The sequence below is a fragment of the Poecilia latipinna genome, unplaced genomic scaffold, assembly GCF_001443285.1.
Source record: "Poecilia latipinna isolate Pla-1442-1.1 unplaced genomic scaffold, P_latipinna-1.0 Scaffold1618, whole genome shotgun sequence".
Classification (NCBI taxonomy): domain Eukaryota; kingdom Metazoa; phylum Chordata; class Actinopteri; order Cyprinodontiformes; family Poeciliidae; genus Poecilia; species Poecilia latipinna.
In genome coordinates, this window is record NW_015114234.1 from 72,336 (window position 1) to 92,965 (window position 20,630).

At 38.1% G+C, this 20,630-nt stretch overlaps 1 protein-coding gene across 2 annotated transcripts in view; it reads right to left on the reverse strand.

Moving 5' to 3' along the window:
• Positions 1–20,226, reverse strand: part of LOC106964051 (voltage-dependent T-type calcium channel subunit alpha-1I) — an 84,485-nt gene extending 64,259 nt beyond the window's left edge. For both annotated transcript variants that reach the window (XM_015059287.1, XM_015059288.1), the window contains exon 1: positions 18,981–20,226. The gene's annotated coding sequence lies outside the window, so the exon portion shown is untranslated. The remainder of the gene's footprint in view (positions 1–18,980) is intronic.
• Between the last annotated feature and the right edge of the window lie 404 nt (positions 20,227–20,630).

Consider the following 20,630-nt stretch of genomic DNA (forward strand, 5'->3'; position numbering starts at 1 on the left):
ATTTCGTGATACTTTCTGTGATCTTTTTTGCGCTAAGAATCAGAGTGGTTGTGGTACTAATTAGGAAACATTTGCGATATTTGCACTTATTTATGATGGCAAATGCGACATTTGTTACTCGCCGTTTAGATCGTGGACTATAATCTGACATCCATTAAGGCTGAGGCAGCCGATTAGTAAAAGTAGGAAAGTTTTTGACCATTTTTGTGGAAAATCTGCAATATACTACTGATTAAGTATTAATGCGAAAAAAGTGTGATGAATTGTTGATTTTGCGTGAATTTCCACGATAATTCTCAAGAAACCAGAGGGACTGATTGATATAATTTAGCAGTAAACAGATAAAAAGTACATTGATTTGATTGATAACGTAATATTTAAGCACACTGAGTGTTTAGTGTTGGTGCTTCTCCCCCCCTCTCTAGTCCAACCACCTGGTGGAAGAAGCTAATCTCAGGTGTTGAGTTACGGGATCTCGTTCTAATGTCCACTGATGAGATTTGATTTGTAGATGTAGCATTTAAAACAATTTCTTCAAAGTATGGATATTTTTATTTCACCATGATAGGCCAGAGCAGCAGCTGCACCTTGAGGTCCTGTGCATGAACTAGACGAACAGAGTCGGTAACATGGAGTCCAACTTGCTTTGGAAGCAAGACTGACTTTCTGCTGAGAATGCAGACCTTCCTGCTTTTCTAATGCAAGGAAAGTAATTCAAAGCAGCCACATATTCCCACAGCAGCCCTCAGAAAACAACTTAAAGGACACAGTTTAGATTTTTCCAGAACTACAAAACACACACGGACCAGACGGCAGCAACTCCCACCAATCTGTTAGTAAATCTACAAGGGTAAAGATTTGCTCCACTGTTTTAATACCCCTGAAATGTTTGGAAACCAGTCAGCGCCTCCTTTCAGAGCAGACCAGAATACACCAGCTACTGTGAAGCGTGATCCCTCAGTAACTGGAATACGTTCTCCAGTATTCCAGTTATTGGAATTCCACCTTCTTGAAATCAAACAAAAACTGATGTCAAATGTTTGCGCTGCTATCATTTTAAGATGCTAGTAAAAGTTTGTGGAGGTCACAGAAGGTCAGCCAGCCCCTCCCACATTTACAAAATCAAAGAAATTTGTTGTCGGTCAACTACGTTCAACATTTTCACACAAAGAGTAGAACAAACTTCGGACGCCAATTTTGTTTGATTTGGGTAAAGCAGAGGGGCAGGTTGAACTTTTGACCTTTAAACTTTCATGAATATCTTCAAAACAAAAGAAGCACAAATGAAAGTTTTAGCATCATAAACTCTGACGCCGACATTGTTTGATTTCATAAATCCGGGCAAAACCTTAAAAATGATGGCAACACAAATGGAAAGTTTTGCTTCACAAACATTTACAGATTTTGTTTGAATTGAAAGTGGCAAATTTTCTACAACTCAAACAAATTACAAGTAAATACACTTGAAAAAGGATCTCAAGTCCCCTTACTAAAATCCGAGACCACCACCTCGGCTTGGTGCTTCACAGGGTTTTTCTTAAAGACGCGTCTACCACAACAATCCAATCATTTTCAGACTCTTCGGCATCTTGGGCAAATCTCATCTACCCCGATTACCTTCAGTATTCATATTGTCCATGGAATCCATGGTGACCAGATCCCATTTCTGAGCAAACTTTAAGTCCTTTTCCTTTTCCATCGCCTTTCCAAACTCCTCAGCCAGACTTTTGGCTTGGTACATGTCTGCTTTTTCAGAGAAAAATCTTCTCAAAGACAACAAAGCTCTAAAGGTCTCCTTCAGCTCGACAACTTCCATCCCATCAACATCAACCTTACCTACATTTTGTACGTTAAACATAACAAATGTAATTAAAAGCATCTAAGGCTTAAGCATTTCATTTTCTAAGCATAGGGCTACATATTTGCCTGTTGTTTTCCCTCAATAAAATATCCATATCCTGGAATGAAAATCGTTTGACAGTTCTGATGAGCCATTTGCAAGTTCTTGCACCAGATTAAATTGAATCATATTTGACATTCAAACGCCTCTGCTAGGGCTCGCTGCATCAGTATTTGTGGGAGTGGAACTACGCAAAAGCCATTGATTATTATGTGGGTGTGCATAAAATTTCATATTATGTTTTACATAAAACAAGACGCTCTTTTTACCTCATGACTGACAAATGGGAGTTTCTCTGTACTGATGGGAAAATTCTCAAAGAAAGAAAAACGCATCATGAGGCCAACTTAACTTGTTGGGCCTTTTGTGACTGCTGTTCTATAATTTACCTGGAACTTTACAACAAACTTAACCAAACTAATAATGCTGTAAGGCCATTCTCCAGTTCATTTTTATTCTTTTTACTTCACCAATTTTAAATATGAAAAATTAAAAGAAATGAAAGAAGAAAAAGTAAAAAATAAAATAAAATAAAATAAAATAAAATAATAATCTGTTATGTTTGGTCATCACTAACAAAATTCAATGTCCCTGTTGTCTGAAATATTAATTTAATTCCAATCAGGCACAAAACATCAAGTAGCATCTGACCAAAAGAGCAAAAGTACAAAATGGCAAAAGAGCGAAATGACCGTCGCCTGAGAATGATATGAACGTTACCTGTTTGACTTTTTTTCCTAATTACATGAAAGTCGATCAAAGCATGCAAAGAGGAACTTGTTGACATTTTGAGAGACACATTACAGTGATTCTACAACCATCTGGTGTTTTAAGACAACATTTTTTCAAAGTGTTCACAATAATTCTCTATTTTATGGGCCAGTGCTCCTCAGAGATCTGTGGGCTGGATTTATGGATTCAGATCCTTTTCAAACACTTAAACTATTAAGCAGACTGTATGTTCATTCTCAAACGCTTTCCATCGTGAGAGGGAATGCTACTCTGATCAACAAGCAGAAACACCAAAACAAACTCTGTTTACAAATGCAGGAAAACATGTTTTATCAGTCATGACAAGAAATGAAGGCTTTTTGGACAGAAAGTAAAACAAAAATCCATTTACATTTCATTGCATTGAGTCAAGGAGAAACACTGGTAATTATGCTGCTTTTATGTGGTCTAACTAAACAGACAAAATGAAATACAAATTTCTCCCTCTCGGAAATGCAGCCAGTAAATCCATTCTGTCACATCAATCCAAAGTCTTACATCAATGGAGACCTGAGTGACTGTGAGTTTATCCACCTGCTCTGGCCAAGTTGCTCATCTCCTGAGGGACAATCTCTTCATAAGTTTCTTTTGTTCAATCTCTCCATCTTAGGTCAAATGGCCAAACAACCACAGGAGCAGTACATGTTGGAAACTAGCACAATGACCAAAGCAGAGAAATACAAGGGAGGATGGGAATTTGAGTGGATGAGAGAAATGATCAAGTATTCTATATGAAGTAAAACTCAGTAAACTCGGAGCAGAGAGACAAAACGAGCAGTAAAATTCAAAGATTGTTCAAGTGTTCACATGAACTCACAACAACATGAAGCGAGCTTTAAGCCGGGGTCACGCTTCACTACTTTCACAGTCTTCACAGATCATGACTGGAAAGAGCTCACAGTAACTCACTGGTCTTAACCTGCTGAGGGATCACAGACCACTGGATTTATCAAACCAGCTAAAGTCAGTCGAACAATTCAACAAAATTCTTTTGACTGCATAGTTCAATAAACCTTAAGAATCTGTAATAATCAGATCCATTGTGCTTGGAAAGTTTAAATGTAAATGTCTCTAAATCTCTAGATTTGTATGACCACACTGTGTGTGTGTGTGTGTGTGTGTGTGTGTGTGTGTGTGTGTGTGTGCGTGTGCGTGTGCTGAAACTCCCAGTTAAGGTGTCCTGTCTGACCATAAGTGGAGCTTCCTGCAGGGCGCTCAGAAGCCTCTTGTTGTTATTGCATCCACTGTGAAACATGGGTGTTGATTCACCTGAAGAGCATGAAGCCCTGCACTGAGCTGCTTTCTAGGGGGAAATTTGTTGAGCCTCGACGTGTACCAACCTATTCAATAAATCAAACTGTTATTGAAAAGTTCATTTATTTCAGTGGCTCATTTCACTGAGTGAAACACATTATGTAGATCAACTACAGATTATACTGGCGTCTTCAAGCCTTTATTTGTGTTAATTATGATGATTTTTCCACTTACGGCTAATGAAAACATGACATTTATGATTACAATATTACATCAGACCGATTAAAAACACATTTTTAATGCATAAACTTGGGCTTAATCAAAAAGTATGTTGAATACCTTTCAAAAGGTTATCATTTTTTATCCGACAAACAAGCCTCATCGCAATGCATGTCTTAATTTATTGAATATGATTGCACCATTAGAGACACGTTACCATTAAACTGCTACAGACAAACCTACACAACTTCTCTCAGGGGTATTTTTCTTTTGTCACAAGTTATTCCTAACATTGTAATATGGCTGTTAGCACTGTTAGCTTACAGCATGGCAGCAATAAATTGAAAAAAAAGAAAAAAAAATATTGTCTATAGCTACCCGGCAGTCTGTCTAGATATCTAGCTATATATCTTAGTGGTTACCTACTTGTCTGTCTATTATTCTTCATCTACCAGATAAAAAATCCAGGTCTCATTAAAGTCTTTGTTTCACAACAAAATCAGATGTAAAAAGCAGCAACAACAATACTCAGCTCACATTTGAAGGCCAAAACTAACACTTCTAAGCTTTGCTACTGTTGTTTTCAGAAATATTGTCAAGTCGTTTCCAATTCTTACAAACTCTGGTGCAGAAAAAACTGGTTCATGATCTTATTTCCTCCTAACCTGTGAAGACCTTCTCATTGAAAAACATCTTCAGAAACTACAACACATGGCAGAACCCCGACACTGAGGCTCTGATGAATCTGTGGAAATATATATATGTATATATAACACCCATTTAATACTTGTGCCTCTTGCTTCCCCATCACTGAAAGAGCCGAACACAATATCTCACTTCTCACCAGCTGATGAGTCCATTGGTAGACCTTCTGCTATCTAAAAGAAATTCTAACCCCACAAACTTCAATATGTTCCCTCCACATCATATTATCAAACCAGAAAAAAGGAGATTTTTTTTTTTTTTTCCCCTCTGCCTTTTCTATTTCTAAATAGAAAGGGAATCTGGTAGAATGTGGAATCCTGACTCGGTTCACAATGTGCAGGTAAAAGTGTGACAGTGGCTTCACAAACACAAAAGTAAAAATAAAAAGATAATGTGAGCCAACAGAGGTGGGTGGATTTGCACAGGGGGAAGAGAAACGGCATCTAAATTAGACGGTTCTGCAAAAACTGAGCAAAATTAGGACCGAAGGCGCTTTAACTCAAGCGCGCGGAGCCTCACTCCCTCAGAAGACAGTCAGTGCACTTCTTTTGTTTTGATGCTCACATGTTTCCTTTCATTGCGCGTCCCTCTCATCTGTCTATCTAGCTCTGCTTTAATTATCAGCTGCCTGCCACAGACATTGAGTAACCACTTCTGACAACCAGGTGTGGAATGACAGTGATGCACACAAATTTGTCACACACACACACGCACACACACGCGCAGAGAGAGGCAGGGAGAAGGAATAACACTTTAACAGGATGCATGAAATGATGAGCCTTCATAAACATAAACAAAGGGAAACACCAGCAGATATGAAATCAGGACTGCCTCTCAGGCGTTCGTGGTGTTGTGCCTCTCCAGAACGGAACAGGGGAAGTGGCAAAAACAATGGCACAGCCATTTTAGGCTCGGTGGAAACAGATGGCAATCAAGGATTAGTTACAGGTGTGAAAAAATGGAAAAGGGGAATGGGGACAAAATAAAGAAGGAGATCTGATTTAACTGAAGGTGGATGGGGGCAAATTTTGCAAAGTGAACATTTGTGGGAGTAAAATAGTTAAGTTTCAGTTGAATTGAATTGATTAGTATTGTCATGAAAAACCTGCACGTCGTTACAGTAATTGTATGTTATTTCAATCCTTTAGAGAGGTTTACGGTCCAGAAGACCTGCAATCGTCACACCAGCTTGTAATCTTGCCAGCATATTCTTAAGTAGGTGAGAGTCCAGTAGTTTGCAGTGAACCGGACTTTAGATTGGCCTTCGACAAAATTTTGAAATTTCATCGTTTCGAACAAAGAAAGAAGTCAGAAATCTTCAACTTCTGAAACTCTGAAAATTTCCAAATGTCAAACATTTTTAGCATTTGAAATTCCCAAATTTTTTCTCGAAAATGTCTGAGACTAACCTTAAAATTTCTTAGTTTTTTAGCAGACATTTACTCTTTTTTACTACATTGTCGTATTCTGCTTAATTTAGTCTTTTCATTATCTTTCTGAGCTCACATCATGCTTTACTTTATTATTAATTCCCAATGGAGATAATGTGTCGTTCTTGTTCTGTACTCTGTACAGACGTCGACTGGCCTAAGGTTCCTTAATTGGGACATGTCTGTACAGTAACCCTACTACTACCTCCATCATTTCCAGCTTTTCCCACTGAGCTGGTAGCATGAGGACCGAGCAGTGATCTGATTAGCTGTAGATTGGTCCAGGATGAGCAGCTCTGATCACGTTAACATCGTTAAGTTCTCCAGATATAATAATAGGAGCCTCTGGAGATGATGTTTTTCTACCAGACGACAATGTGAAATTCCTTTAGTGACCACTTAGTATAGGCCTGAAAGGTGAATGTAAAACAGCCGTGCAAAGTAATGCTCTATGTGTTGTCCTGGGATTTTTAGCTTTACATGAGCAACAGCTGCCTTTGGTAGAAAGGATTCAGTCAAAATGTAAAATGTATCCCATGTGATTCAAATGAGAAACAGAGAAATAGAAAAGGAGAAAATGTGCAAACTAGCAAAACTTTGATAAGAATAAAACTGCTATATTGTTCTACATTGTGGAAAACTTCTGTGAGATCACACCTTAAAAGTAATACTTGGTTGAAAAACATTTTGATTCAATTTCAGCATCTTTGGCAAATAGAAAAAAAAAAACAGTCTCAGCATGATGTTTCCACCATGTGTCACTGTGGGGACAGAGTTTCTTCGCTGATACATAGTTGGAGTTTTGCACCAAGAAAACGCTTTGCAGTCGGCAGGGTCACAACTACATATTATTCAGGTGGATCCGAATACATAAAGGGTGACGGCTGAAATTGAATCAAAAGTTGCTTTTAAAAAAAATTTAAATGAGGATCATGCACACATGCAAACAGGTTAACTGAGCTAATATGTTGTTTTTACAGATTAGCTTATTTCTTAGTTGTTTTGTTCAGAATGTTTATCGCATTTAAGGTGGAAAAATGAACTTTTTTTTTTTTTCAAATTACTGATCACATTTCTGATCTAAAAGATTACAGACTTCCAAAAAGTGTTTAGAAAATCAGCATTACATGATTCCACCCACAGTTCACTTAACATTGAACCATGACATCATGTCCTGCAGGTGCTAGTCTGCAGGAGCGTTTCACTTTGACCCGACGAGGCCCCCGCCCAACAGGAACATCCAGATCCTCGTCTTTCATCCCGAAAGGATCGATTTTACTAGAAAGTTTCCGGTTTTGTTGACCTGCATTGACGTAAAGCTGCTGGTTTCATGAAGCAGAGACCGTCAGCAGGCTCTCGGTAAGTCTGAGTGTACAGGAGGAAGGATGAGAACTTCAAAGTCTGGCCTAATGATTCTCAGAAACCCGGTTTGCTGCTTCTAAATTGAAAGCAGTAATTGGTAAAAAGGAGGATGTGAGTTTCCACGGGTACCAGAGGAAATGCATAGACTCTATGTGTAGAACACGAATGCATTCACGTGGATTTAATAACAACTTTGTATCTTGATAATAATCCACATTTACATGTGTCTTACATACAGCGATTTTGTTCCCGTACAAGACCGGTGCCTCCGTGTTGCACTGCCTTCTCACCTTGTTGCATCAGAGGGGGAAGCGTCAAACTTCAAAGATGATCTCTGGCATCTTTTATTTTCATACGCCACAATGAAACAAGCGTTGGCAAAGAACATGTTAATGTCTCTCCTGGGTCATTTCAGCATTATTACCTAAGCGGCAGCTGTAGATGCCAATGTTTTCTAATGAAACTCTTTCATTTTATCTATTTATCAATGCAGCAATGAGAAAACCCTAGATGTGTCTTAAAAAACATATATATATATATATATATATATATATATAGGCGTATACCTGAATTATGGGAATCATAATACTTACTATTTTTATGTGCATGACACTTTCTGTTAGCATATGACTGTTTAAAGATGGCAAAAAAAATCTAACTTTTATGCATATTGATGAAGTATGCATAAAAGTGCTCTACTTTCCCAAAAAAGCAACCCTGTGTAGAGGGCGGGGGGGAGTCTTCGTCCCAAACTGTATTTTAAAATGGATAATGGTAAAATAAATAAATAATAATAAGGTGGTATAATAAATAAATGACAGCAAACAAGTGGATCTGATTTAAAAGACAGATGGAAACTGAGAAAGATAGATGCTTCTGCTGCGTCATGTGGCGAACAATCTCATTGCTTTGGTGTTTTCAATCAATTAGCTTGCAGGAGCCCTCAAGAGACCTACGCACACACAAACACACACACACGCGCGCGCGCGCACGCACACCTACACGCATTAATAGCTCCAATCAATGCAGGTGATTAAGGATCAAATCAGAGACAAATATTCAATTTTGTAAGTGATTACTCCTTTGGTTTTGGAGCATAAATGTCAGAGCTTTCCTTCTTTAATCACATTTGCATAAAAGTCATTTTTGATCCCAATTTCTGTGGAATATACTAATTTCCCGTCCTGTGCGCCACCTGACCTGTTAACAAACACAACACACACTGCTGGATTACCATTTGTGGGTTTTGCAAAAAAATAAATAAATAAATAACCACCTGGGATATGAATATTTCTCAAACAGGTGTTGAAAATAAAATGTAGTTTTTACCTTCGTAAAGATGTTAATTTTTTCGTGTCACCACCTGTTACAGCTCACTAATGATACAGATCATCTCTGGACCTCACTAATAATTGGGTAAGTATCTTACTGCTGTAATTGTACAGAATCATGTGTTTATCAAACCTTTTATGCAGACATGTGTTCAATGAGACAATAACATGGTAATAACTGTAGAGTAAAATGCTAATAATAGCATGTAACTTAAATTTTGGTATCTTAATTTTGGTTGTATGTTACAGCAACAAATCAAAAATGGTTAATTACCGACTTAATAGTCAGGCTTTGTTATTATTACATGCAAACTGAGACAAAATGTGTGTTTCAGTAAATAAGCTACCAGGTAAAACAATAAAAAGTCACTTCATTACTTTACTAAACTGACTGATAATTAACTTCTTAAAATCATGGTAAATTGTTAAAAAGAAAGTTTGTATTTAATGTCATTCAACTCTAACTTTATCATGTTACAGTTCAATAAAGGAAGCAAAGATGGCAGCTCCATTTCTGGCTTCTTTGCTTGTCATGGTTTTACATAAAAACAACAAATTCATTGGCACAACTACAATGCTAATATATGTATATAAAAATTACTCAGTATACTTACTGTTGACTTTTTGACTTTATTGTTTGGTTATGCCTTTATAACTATGATTTTCCAGCTTTACTTTTTGCATATTTATTTCTATTAAAAGTAATACAAACACATATGAACATACAACAGAACTTTACTAATTTTGATAATTGGATGGCACCCATACATTTTTATCACCAGCCTAAAACCCTGTTATCATCTTATTGAAGAGAACATGGTATTGTTTTTTTTTTTTAATATTGATCTTTATTTACTGCCATTTGTAGAGATTCTCTTTAAGTACTTTAAATCACATCTGCTTATGAAGTGTGTAATTACAAGGTTATGTCACAGGCATAACAAAGTTGAATAGTTTTTTTAATTATTCTTATTTGTTCAGACAATATCTGTTTAAATAATACTGAAGGTTTTTGATATAGCTCACAAATAGTACAGAAAATAGCTTTGCATGCAGAAGAATGCCTGCATCTTACCATATGTGTGTGTGTGTGTGTGTGTGTGTGTGTGTGTGTGTGTGTGTGTGCACCACGTCTCCAGAGGCCAATAATAATCTGTGGTCAGGGTCAGGGGCCCTGAGTTATGAGAACATATTGATTCCAGTGAGTCTGGCAATGATTGAGGGCTGTTTGTGACCAGAGTCGCTCTTCGTCGTCGTGCTCAGAGTTCTCCATTGTGCACCAGAAAGCCCCGACAATTTGTCATCCAAAATTGATGCTGAACGTATTCTTCCCTTAGGTTTGTTGACTGCAGCAGCGCAGGATTTTACTGGGCCACCAAGCTGACCCATAAAACCAGCATCATGGCCTCACCTTATGAGTGGACTGTGTGTGTATGTGTGTGTGTGTCATCAAGGTCTCTAAAAATTGGTTATCACGCTTGTGGTGAGTTATAAGTTCCTTCAATTTATTGCTTCCAAGTCATCAGATGATGTGATTGACTCATGAATCACCCATTATGCTTGATCTAAAAAGCAACAACTAAACTGAGACTGAAGCCGACGTGGAAGTCGCTTAAGTGTAATATCAGTGAAAACAGCCTGGGGCTGTCGATAAAGAAAGACAGAAAACAGCTTCCTCCTCCTCAGCCCCGTGTCCAAATATGATTCCAGTGCACGTTTATCTGTCGTTTTACTGAAAGATTGGGTAACTTTAGATTATATATTTAGAAATATCAAACCTGAGAAGCTATATCCACTGTGTGTTTCTACTTTTATATTTTACCTCAAGAAGCAATACCAACTTTTTTTTTCCTCAAAATTGTAAACAAACACAAGTCCTCACCCCCAACAAAGTACAACTAAATATGAACGATTATGAATCAGAAATGGTGAAATGCAGTCTAAACCTCTTAGGCCACAACAAGATGCTCCTTTCATCTAGCACCAAATCATTAAACGGGCAGTATTTTTTTGTTTCCAGGCAGAAAGTGTCATTTAATAGAATAATCAAGTAACTGTCAATTTCAGTTATAAACTATACATATATCAAATATGACTTGAAAGAAATCTTACTTCCTGATTTAACACCATGAAATTGGTCCTCTGTCTCTTTAAGAAACTTCTGCTCTCTCTGAAACTCCGCCTTCAGGAAGTCATCACAACGTGGCTCGTCTATACTCGGTTCCACCAGGTGTTTGCTAATTCCTGCTGGCTAGTCTGAAGGAGCTGAGTGGGGGAGTCGAGGCGAATGCTGCTCTGAAGCTTAGAAAATGCTGCTGTTCAGACAGAAATGCTACCCTTCGCATATAATGTGATTATTTACAGAAATTTCAAATTTAACAAGAAAGCATCAATTTTAATATTCTTGCATGCTAGGTTTTACTCTTCCAATGACTTTGCAAATGAGGTGATCCAATAAAATCAGAAAAATTAATTAGAAAAAAAACTAAAGTTCAGCAGACATCCCCTCATTTGCCAACGCCCAGCTTTTTCTAAGCTTGTTTGATGTCTTTATTGTAGATTTACCCCTTTGGCTCCGTTTGGCTGTGCCACACTTTTCAGTTTCTGAGACGCTCCCCTTCAAACAGCGTCAACATTTCTCATCAAATCTGCAACAAGTTAATGTTGTTTTTTTTTTTTTTCATGAGCTACTTTGATGGTTTGAAAGACTCTGATGAACAAGTGGTTATTAACCATAAAACGGAGGTATGTCTGTGGGTGTTACTGGCGTGACTGGCATGTCTGACGAGTTGTGGGAGTAAATGACAAGCTGTTTGGACGAGGCTGCCCAAACGGTTGATTCACTGCTGAAGCAGTTGCATGAACAGTGTTTTGACTCAGCTATGCCATGATGACTGTCATTTTGAGGCGATTCCAGTCGACCAATAGGCAAGAAGATATTCTCTTTTCTTTCATTGTTGCAGCAATAATTGTGTCGTTTCAGATAATCACAACTAGAAACTCTCAAGGAGTTTTTATTTCCAATTGCTATGTAATAGGACAATTGTTGACACAGATATTTCTGGATTTCTTCTTTTTTTTTTCCACCAATCAGTAAATAGCTAAAAGTAAAATTTTATTTTTCATGGACTTTTTAGCAGTACTTATGATACATAGGAGCTTGTTTGCATTTGGAAGGTCATGAAGAAAAAAATAAGCAAAATTATACACCTTAAGATTATATTTTTGTTCTTTGTCACTTAAAAGTTTTGAATCGTGGGAGAAAAATTGGTCAAAAATAACCTGACTAAATACAAAAAAATATTTTAAAATGTAATTGCCCACTAAGCCGTGCACAATGAGAACCTCAAATGACTTTAGTTATGGTTATTCTTTATGCAAAATGCCGTGTTAGTTTTATGCCAGACATAACAGATCACATGTACACACACACACACACACATATATATATATATATATATATATATATATATATAGATAGATAGATAGATAGATAGATAGATAGATAGATAGATAGATAGATAGATAGATAGATAGATAGATAGATAGATAGATAGATAGATATCTCCACTTTTTTCTAATCATTTCACAATATTTTTGGAAGAAAGTTTAATTAACTTTTTAACAATTGTGAGATTTTTTAAAATCTTTTTTTCTGCTGTGGTTTTCACTGTAGAACTCACTTCTGAATCATGAACACTGACCTTAACTACGGCAACCTGCAGTCCTGTGGTGGGACTGGATTAAAACATATTAATCAAGTTAGTAGCAGGGTTTAAACTACATAACAAAATAAGCAACACTTTTGATCCAAAAACCCTTTATGCTGCTTAATTATCTATGTTTTTTAATCTTTTATTTAGATAATTAAACCATCAGATTGGTGTAAAGTGCTATTGTTTGTTGTTGCATGTGCATCAGATTTAGGTGCGTACCAGAAACGTGCTAATACAAGGGTTCCACCTGGAGCCTTTGCAGGTTTAAAATAAGATTAATTGCATTAAATCTGTGTAATGAATTAAACAAAGTTAATGCATTCACCTGTCCAATATGGGGCAAAATGTTTAGATTTTTCAGATATTTTACATGTTTCAGACAGGTGAAACTGAACCAAGAAATGCAGTTAATTATTGTTAATTCGTGATTGCAGAGTACAGGTGATTAATATTTCACACATGGACAGGTTTGTGTTTGCATTTTCTTTATTTTTTTACCCTTAAATCCTCATGTGGGAATATTTTGTGTTAATCCAGGTTATTAATATCTGATGAAATTTGCTTAAAATCAAAACCAAGAACAGAAGAGATGTCACGGTGCTGTATGTGTTTTTCAAAGCCTGTTATAAAAACATGTTTACGTGCATCGAATTTCTCTTTATTTTTTTTTTTTTTTTTTTTTTTTTTGAAATATTTGTACATTCAAAAGTGTGAATTCAGTTTTAGAAGTCAACATCAACTTGTAGAAATGCCAACTCGCAGAACATGGCAGCCTTTAATTAGGCCTGACAATTATTCCTCATAAATTCTCAAGCATTTACAAATACCTCCAGGCGAGAAAGGCCAAAAAAATAAAAAAATAAAAAATTTTAATTAAATAAAGAAAAAAGTAGCTGGCACTCAAACTGAAGGTGCATCTGTCACAGCAACCGCTAATTTATTTAACAAAGCGGCCTTTTTACGGAGAGAAAACCGGAGCTGCAAGTCAAAAGACACTGATAGATGGAGCAGATGGAGGTTTCACACAGGTTTCGCACGCACGCACATACACACACACACACACACACCTACACACACACATGCAAAAAAAAAAAGAAAGACACAAAGTATAACTCACTGGCTCAAAAAGGGAATTAATGAAGTAAATCATCACTTCTGTGACAGACTCTATGACAAATCTGTCAAGGTTTTCCCAGAGAGCATGTTCATCGCAGGACCCTCAATCAGAGGCAAATGACACGCCGCCCTTCGCTGTATAAAAAGTAATATGATTCTCTTTTATCTTTACACCCAGATCTTCCCAAATTTACTTTTAGAAACAGCCAGAGGGTTTCTTCAACTCACAGTGAACTGTTACTGCCACCGAGCTCTCTCCAGTCACCAGGCCGGAAAAATACGGTGAGGTCGCTTTATATATAACTTAAGACGCAGGAGGTTAACACGGCTCCCTGATCCCACTTTACGGCTTATTGCCCAGAGCGCACACTCTAAAGGAAATGTTGTTTCATGACCGCCATGATGGGGTTAAGCGCCAAGCTTGACCTCGCCAAATCTAAACATCATAAAATCTTTATGTGCGTGTCGGTGGCCCAGAGAGTCAAAGCACATTTCCATCTCCCGTAATACCTGACAGAGCTCCAGGCGTTAATATGGAGAGAGATCAAATATGTTCTGACAAACTACAGTAAGAGCATGAACGGCCTCCATAACAAAAGCTGTTCTAACGACTGCGGCCACTAGAGAGAATATTTAATGTACACCTACAGCGAGGTAAAGTAAATCTGTGCAAAGTCCTAGAATGATGACTTATTGGTGTAATTTGCAATATAAATCTGCTTATGAATTCTAATGTATTTTTAATTCCAATATTTCTTTGTTTATGTGAAAAAAACTTAAGAGAGAAACAACCTGACTTTAATTGAGTTTAGGAAAAAGTTCGGCAAAGAAGTCTTGAAAGGTTTGTGAAGCAAAACCCTTTACAGAGTTTAGAGGAGAGAAGGTGTGTTACTACAGTTAGGGGCTTAAATGTTGACCCACTACGATATCAGCACGAATCAGATATACTTTTAATATGTAATTTGTAGAGCGGAATGCTAGAAAAGGCTTGATCAAGAGGAATTACTCAAAAAGAAAACAATAGTCAACAACAATTGGTCACCCAGGTAGGTCCACCCCGGGCGTTTTGCACAGCGAAATGGTTGCCATGGAGATTTAAGGATTTTTTTTTCAAACATGCATGAAAGAATCAAGGCAACACTCCAGGAGTGGTTTTGATGAAGGAATAAAATGATCACATGACACAAACCTATAAAACGTCAGTTTTCCATAAAACTGCAAGTACCTTTAAGCAATATTTTCTCAGAAACCGAATGTTGGATTTTTATTACATCAAAGCCACAACCATCAAAACTTACAGACAAAAACACTTATGCTACATTTTTAGCATGTAATGACTCTAGACAATATCTGCCAGTTTATTACAAGGCAACCCAGAGACCCACAGGGACAAACAACAATGCACTCCTCTGGGTCAGTTTGCAGGAGCCAATTAAATCTACATTTTTGGACTATTGGGGCGAAGCTGCAGTAGCTGGAAGGAATCCATGCATTCAAAAGAAGAATATGCAAACTCCATGCAGCAGGAGTCAGAATCCAGGACTGTCATGCTGCAGGGCAACTCCACAGCACCAAGTCCGTCTAAATCAATATAGAGTGTTAACAGCTGTCAAGGCCACATGGATCACTTTATTATTATTATTATTATTATTAAATCTGAAAAAAGAAACTGAAAACGAAGCCTGGAAGACTGACTTCCTTCAAGAAATGGTTGAGATGGACACCAGAGGTCGCTCTCTGAATGTGATTATCTCATGGCCAGAGGCTTGAGACCCCCACCATCCTCTGGAGACCACCTTGGCAAAGTTCATTCTGCAGAGAATTGGATTCTTCTCCAACAGAATGTGTGTTTGTGTTGGTGTGTGTGGAGACCTGACCTTGAAGAATTGTTTGTTCCTATTCTCACAGTTTCTCTATTGCTTTCCCAAATGCTTATTCTCCTTCAGCAAAGCGATATCATAGCCTATTATCATCTGTATGTTGCTGCGCTCCTCCATTCGCAGCGTTTTTTGAGACTTTGTTGTTCCTGCTGCAGGAAGGTGTCAAAGTAAGCATGTGAAGAAGTAAGAGTACTAAGTACTTTTGATTCTTCACAAGAGTTTTTTTTTATTTTTTTATCACGTTTAGTTTTATCCTCTCTGGAACAATAATTGCTGTAATCACTGTTTAACTGCTGTGAGAGCTGCACGTGAACCACATTTGAATCCATATTTTCCTCATTTAAATCTGTAGATAGGCAACAGCAAAACACTTGACGAACAGATATTAACCAGAGCCATACAGAGTTCAACCATAAAAACATGCAAAGACATTTCCTGGCCACATTTTTATGTGGCCAAGCAGCCCCTTGTTCTATGCTTCACTTTGTACAGAGGGTCTGGAAATTAGCATAGCTTCCTTTGGCCTAATATATGGTGCATTCTTAGAGTCAGGAAAGAGGAGTGGATGTTTTCCTGCATCTCCCTCAGAATCTGTATCTCATAATGAGCATCCAGATAAAAACAAATCTACAGCCAGAATTACAATCTCCCAGCACCAAAATAATCCCCACGACAGCTAAATACAATTATAGTTGTTTTGATTTTGTGTTGCTATACATTGAGGAACTGAACCACTCACCTCATCAGTCAAGACGTTGCTGATTTCCTGTACAATGAAAGTCTGGATGATTGTGGTAATTATCTCGACACCCAGAGAAGTGCTTTCAGCAAAAGCGCAATCAGGGTAACCTCATCCAGTGAGGTGTGATCTCATTTGAAATGATCCCAGACATAAACTAAAAAAACATAAACTGCCTGGTTTTTGCACCCTGGTTTTGCTCAGCGGTATATTCTCAATCGCTTCAGAGATTCATCCCATGAACTGCGGCAGCATTGATGTTGATGTCAATATTTGGACATTTTGGATAAAACCGGATGCCAGGGATTTCAGCTACTGGACAGTGATGCTCAGTATCATGCAAACTCAGTGAATAATCACAAAATACTGTTTTACACCTAGCCTTTTCTTCACTGTAGAAGGCAGACACAGCAACAACAACCAAAAAAATAAAAAAACTGGAGGAAAAAACTGCAACCGACTGGGAACTGACTTAGCCTCTCTGTCAAAGTAAATATTAGTTTAGTTTTATGAAGCAGAAAATATTGTACCTACTGTTCTCCAGAAAAATGAAATTGGCATAGAGAGAGCATATGTTGAGCAATTTTAGGAAAAATAAACTATGAGGAAATCATTTGGCTTTCCAGCAAGTAATTAAGCTTTGTCTAAACTATAACTAAAATGCAAGTAAAATACATGCTGAAATAAGATAGGAAATTTGCTGAAATTTTTAAAGGGGGAGTATCATGTATTTTCCAGCAGCATGTTGCCATTTTACAGCAGAATCAACTAGCTATGTTACCTTCAGTTGTTATAAAAATGCTGTGTATATGAAATATAACTTAAAAGAAACTCGACTTCTTAATTTAACACCTTCAAATTGGACCTCTGTCTCTTTAAGAAACTCCAGCTCTTTCCAACGCTCCACCTTCTGGAAGTCATTGCAGCATCACTCCTCGATTAACCCTTAATGTTTTTACCAGCGTTACACTGAGAAGCAGCTTGTATAATGAGCTCAGATGTTCAGCTCCACCAGGTGTTTGCAAATTCCTGCTGGCTAGTCTGAAGAAGCCGAGTGGGGAGTTGTAGAGGAGCGCTGCTCTGTGAGGCCGAAGCTTAGAAACTGCACCTCTGAGGAGGAGCACTGTTGTTAAAGGCGGAGCTAGGTGGAGCTAGGCGGAGCTAGGCCCACCCAGGCGTTTTGCACAACCGAATGGTTGCCGTGGGAGATTAAAGGATTTCTCAAACATGCATGAAAGAATTAAAGCAACAGTCCAGATATGCTTTTGATGAGAGAATAATATCACAATGTAAAGCTCAGAAAAGTCAATTTTACATATTGTCAGGTGGTTGAAACACCTTCTGTCTTCCAAACAGAGGTTGAAGGCATACAGAGGTGACTTGAATATGACATTACTTATTACAAAGAAACGATAGCAGTTTCTTCCATCCTAAACAGCCTCTAAAAGTGCCCGAGAAGTGAAAGAGATGAAATGTCTTTCATCCTCAGAACCAGAACCAAACATTAAGAAGCAGCATTTAGCTTCTATATACCACAAATCTGGAAAATAAATAAATAAAAACACCCAGTTAACTGCAGAACAGCTGAAACACTGAGTTCCTTTAAATCACGGCTAAAAACCCACCTGTTTAGAAATGCTTTCGAACCACAATAAATGGAACATTGACTAATATATTCAATACATATTGAACCTAAAATACTTATTTATATCCTGATATAGAAATGCCTTGTACATGAGGGATCTTATTTCTAACCTTTCATAAGCCTGAGATTTTTTTTCCTGGATAACAGAACACATAATATCAGCCGAAAGAGCGCCCCCTTTTGCCTGGATGCAAAACTTTTTTTTTCTTTTCTTTTTGCCATAAATTGACCCAGACAGAGGTCCTAACAGGTATTTTCCTTCTGCACAACCAGTTGACAACCGCTTTGCGTCACATAGGAAGGAAAACCGAATTGAATATAATCGTGTACGTAGTTAAATGATGCTGGTTTCTCAGATAATTCAGACATCGAACCGTCTGAACCGGAATATCGGCGACAACAAAAATAGCCCAAATTGCGCTTGTTGAGACTTCAGTATATTTTAAAATCGAGGCTGAAGTAGTGACATAATTTGTCATTCTGTTTGATCTCCGGCTCTAAACGTGAACGCCACGTACTGCATGTACTTTATACTCAAAGAAAAAAGGGGAAACACGGGTCTATTAATTAGACACATGATTATTATCATTATTCGATTTGAGTTTTAATGTCCAAACTCAAATTCAATATCTGTAATGAAGCAGTTCATACAGCTAAAATTATAAATAAATAAATAATAAAATAAATAAATAAATAAATGTCACGCTGTTGTTAAAAAGTGATGTAATGTCCCCAAAATTCACAAGGCCTCTGAGGTACAGGCAACAGACTCATATGAATCCGAATTTTTTTTTTTTTTCTATTATCGACAGGATTTGATTTCAGTAGTGTTTTAAAACCTAAACTCCTGCTCCGCTGCAATTCAAATACAAGCAACAAGAAACGACAGACAGACGCGTTGGTTTCTCTTACCTTTTCAGACATCAACCTGGACGTCTGTGTTGTGCAGGAGAAGAAAAATTGTTTTTTAAAAAAACGCCTGGTAATCCTCAAACGTGAGCACCACTTTCCAAATTCTTCATTGTAACTCCAGAGCCCGAACAATGTGTCTCCCCCATGAACAGGCTCGATATTCCGACCGCTTTGCTCTCGAAACCAAAAAAAAAAAAAAAGAAAAAAAAAAAAAAAACACAATCACAACCGAAGTGGTCCTCAGTGTTCAAAAAGTCCCGAAGATTGATTTCCTCATCGTTTTAAGTCATTCGGTGGTGAAATTTGTTGCATAACCGTAAAAGAAGGAAGGGGTAAATAATTGGACCCCGACGCGCCTTGAAGCCGTGAACATTGGTTACCGCGTTTCCTCCTTCCCTTCTCCATCCGCTTTCAGTTCACGCAATCGCTACAAACTTAAGTGATGAGACCGAAAGAGAGAAGCGCATCCAAGTTGAACAGAGGCAGCTCCATCAGCCAGCGCAGGCTGACGCGCTGCGCCCCCAGAGATTGGGGAGCTCACCACGCGTCTCTGGGAGGCAGATCGGCGCCGTTGCAAAAATACAATAAAAAAAAAAGGATGAAATAAAAAGGAAATAACAAAAATCAAAATGTCAGAAAAGGGCTCCTCATCGCGTGCCTCTTGGCGTTCGCTCCATCGCCAACTTCAATCCAAACGCTCCTGGTGCTCCGCGATGCGAGCGGAACGCAGCTTTCTTGCCCGTCACTTGGTTTTGAACGAGCATCTCTGCGGGACTCGCCTCTGCAAAGTCGGGGAATTCCTCAGTAGACACGAAAACAACAATAATAAAATAAAAATTAAAAAAAGAGAGAGAAGGGAACTACATTTCTATTTAAACCCAGTGCAGAACGCAGCTTTTTTCTGGCTATCTCATCCGCCTGTTGCGACTATTATCATATATTTGTTTATTTTTTTATTGTGGGATCCCGGCTCACGTTTCAAAGCGCAACGACTTCACCGGCAATCGTTAAAGATTGCGCAGTACAAAGCAGGCACGCGCTCTGTGGGTTAGTTCATCCCAGCTGAAAGACCGTCTGAACCATTTCACTACACTCTTCTGTCAGATGTTTAACTGGCACAAGGTCCACGTGAAAGATCTCAAACACACGCGGAGCTAAAATGTTAGACGTATGAGGTGACCGGTGATGTCGTTTTGCTGATATTTACAGCCACTGTGTAGAGGCGCTGGTGTGTCTGCCGCTGGATACAGGTGGGGTGGGAAGTAAAAGGGCCTTTGAGGTGCAGGGAATGAATATTTAAACGGCAGCAGCCGTGTACGCAAAGAGAGACACGCGGAAAAGAGCAATATATACGTGCGCGAGCGAAGGTGCGCGCGCGGCCCCGTGTCGCGCGCAAGTGAGGAATCCACGGAAATGTAAACTTCCAACACAAAGATGGGGATTTTCTCTACAGAAAACCAACCTCGGATCAGCACCAAGGACAGCGGGCTTTTTAGGAAAATTTAGCTTAAAAAAACAACGTTATTTTTAACAGCTAATGAAGTTTTTATGTGTAATTCTTTTCAGCAACGAGGCAGTTCAAAGTGCTTTACATCATGAAAACACACAAATAAAAGTCATAAAAACATAATAAAGTCATCAATACAGAAA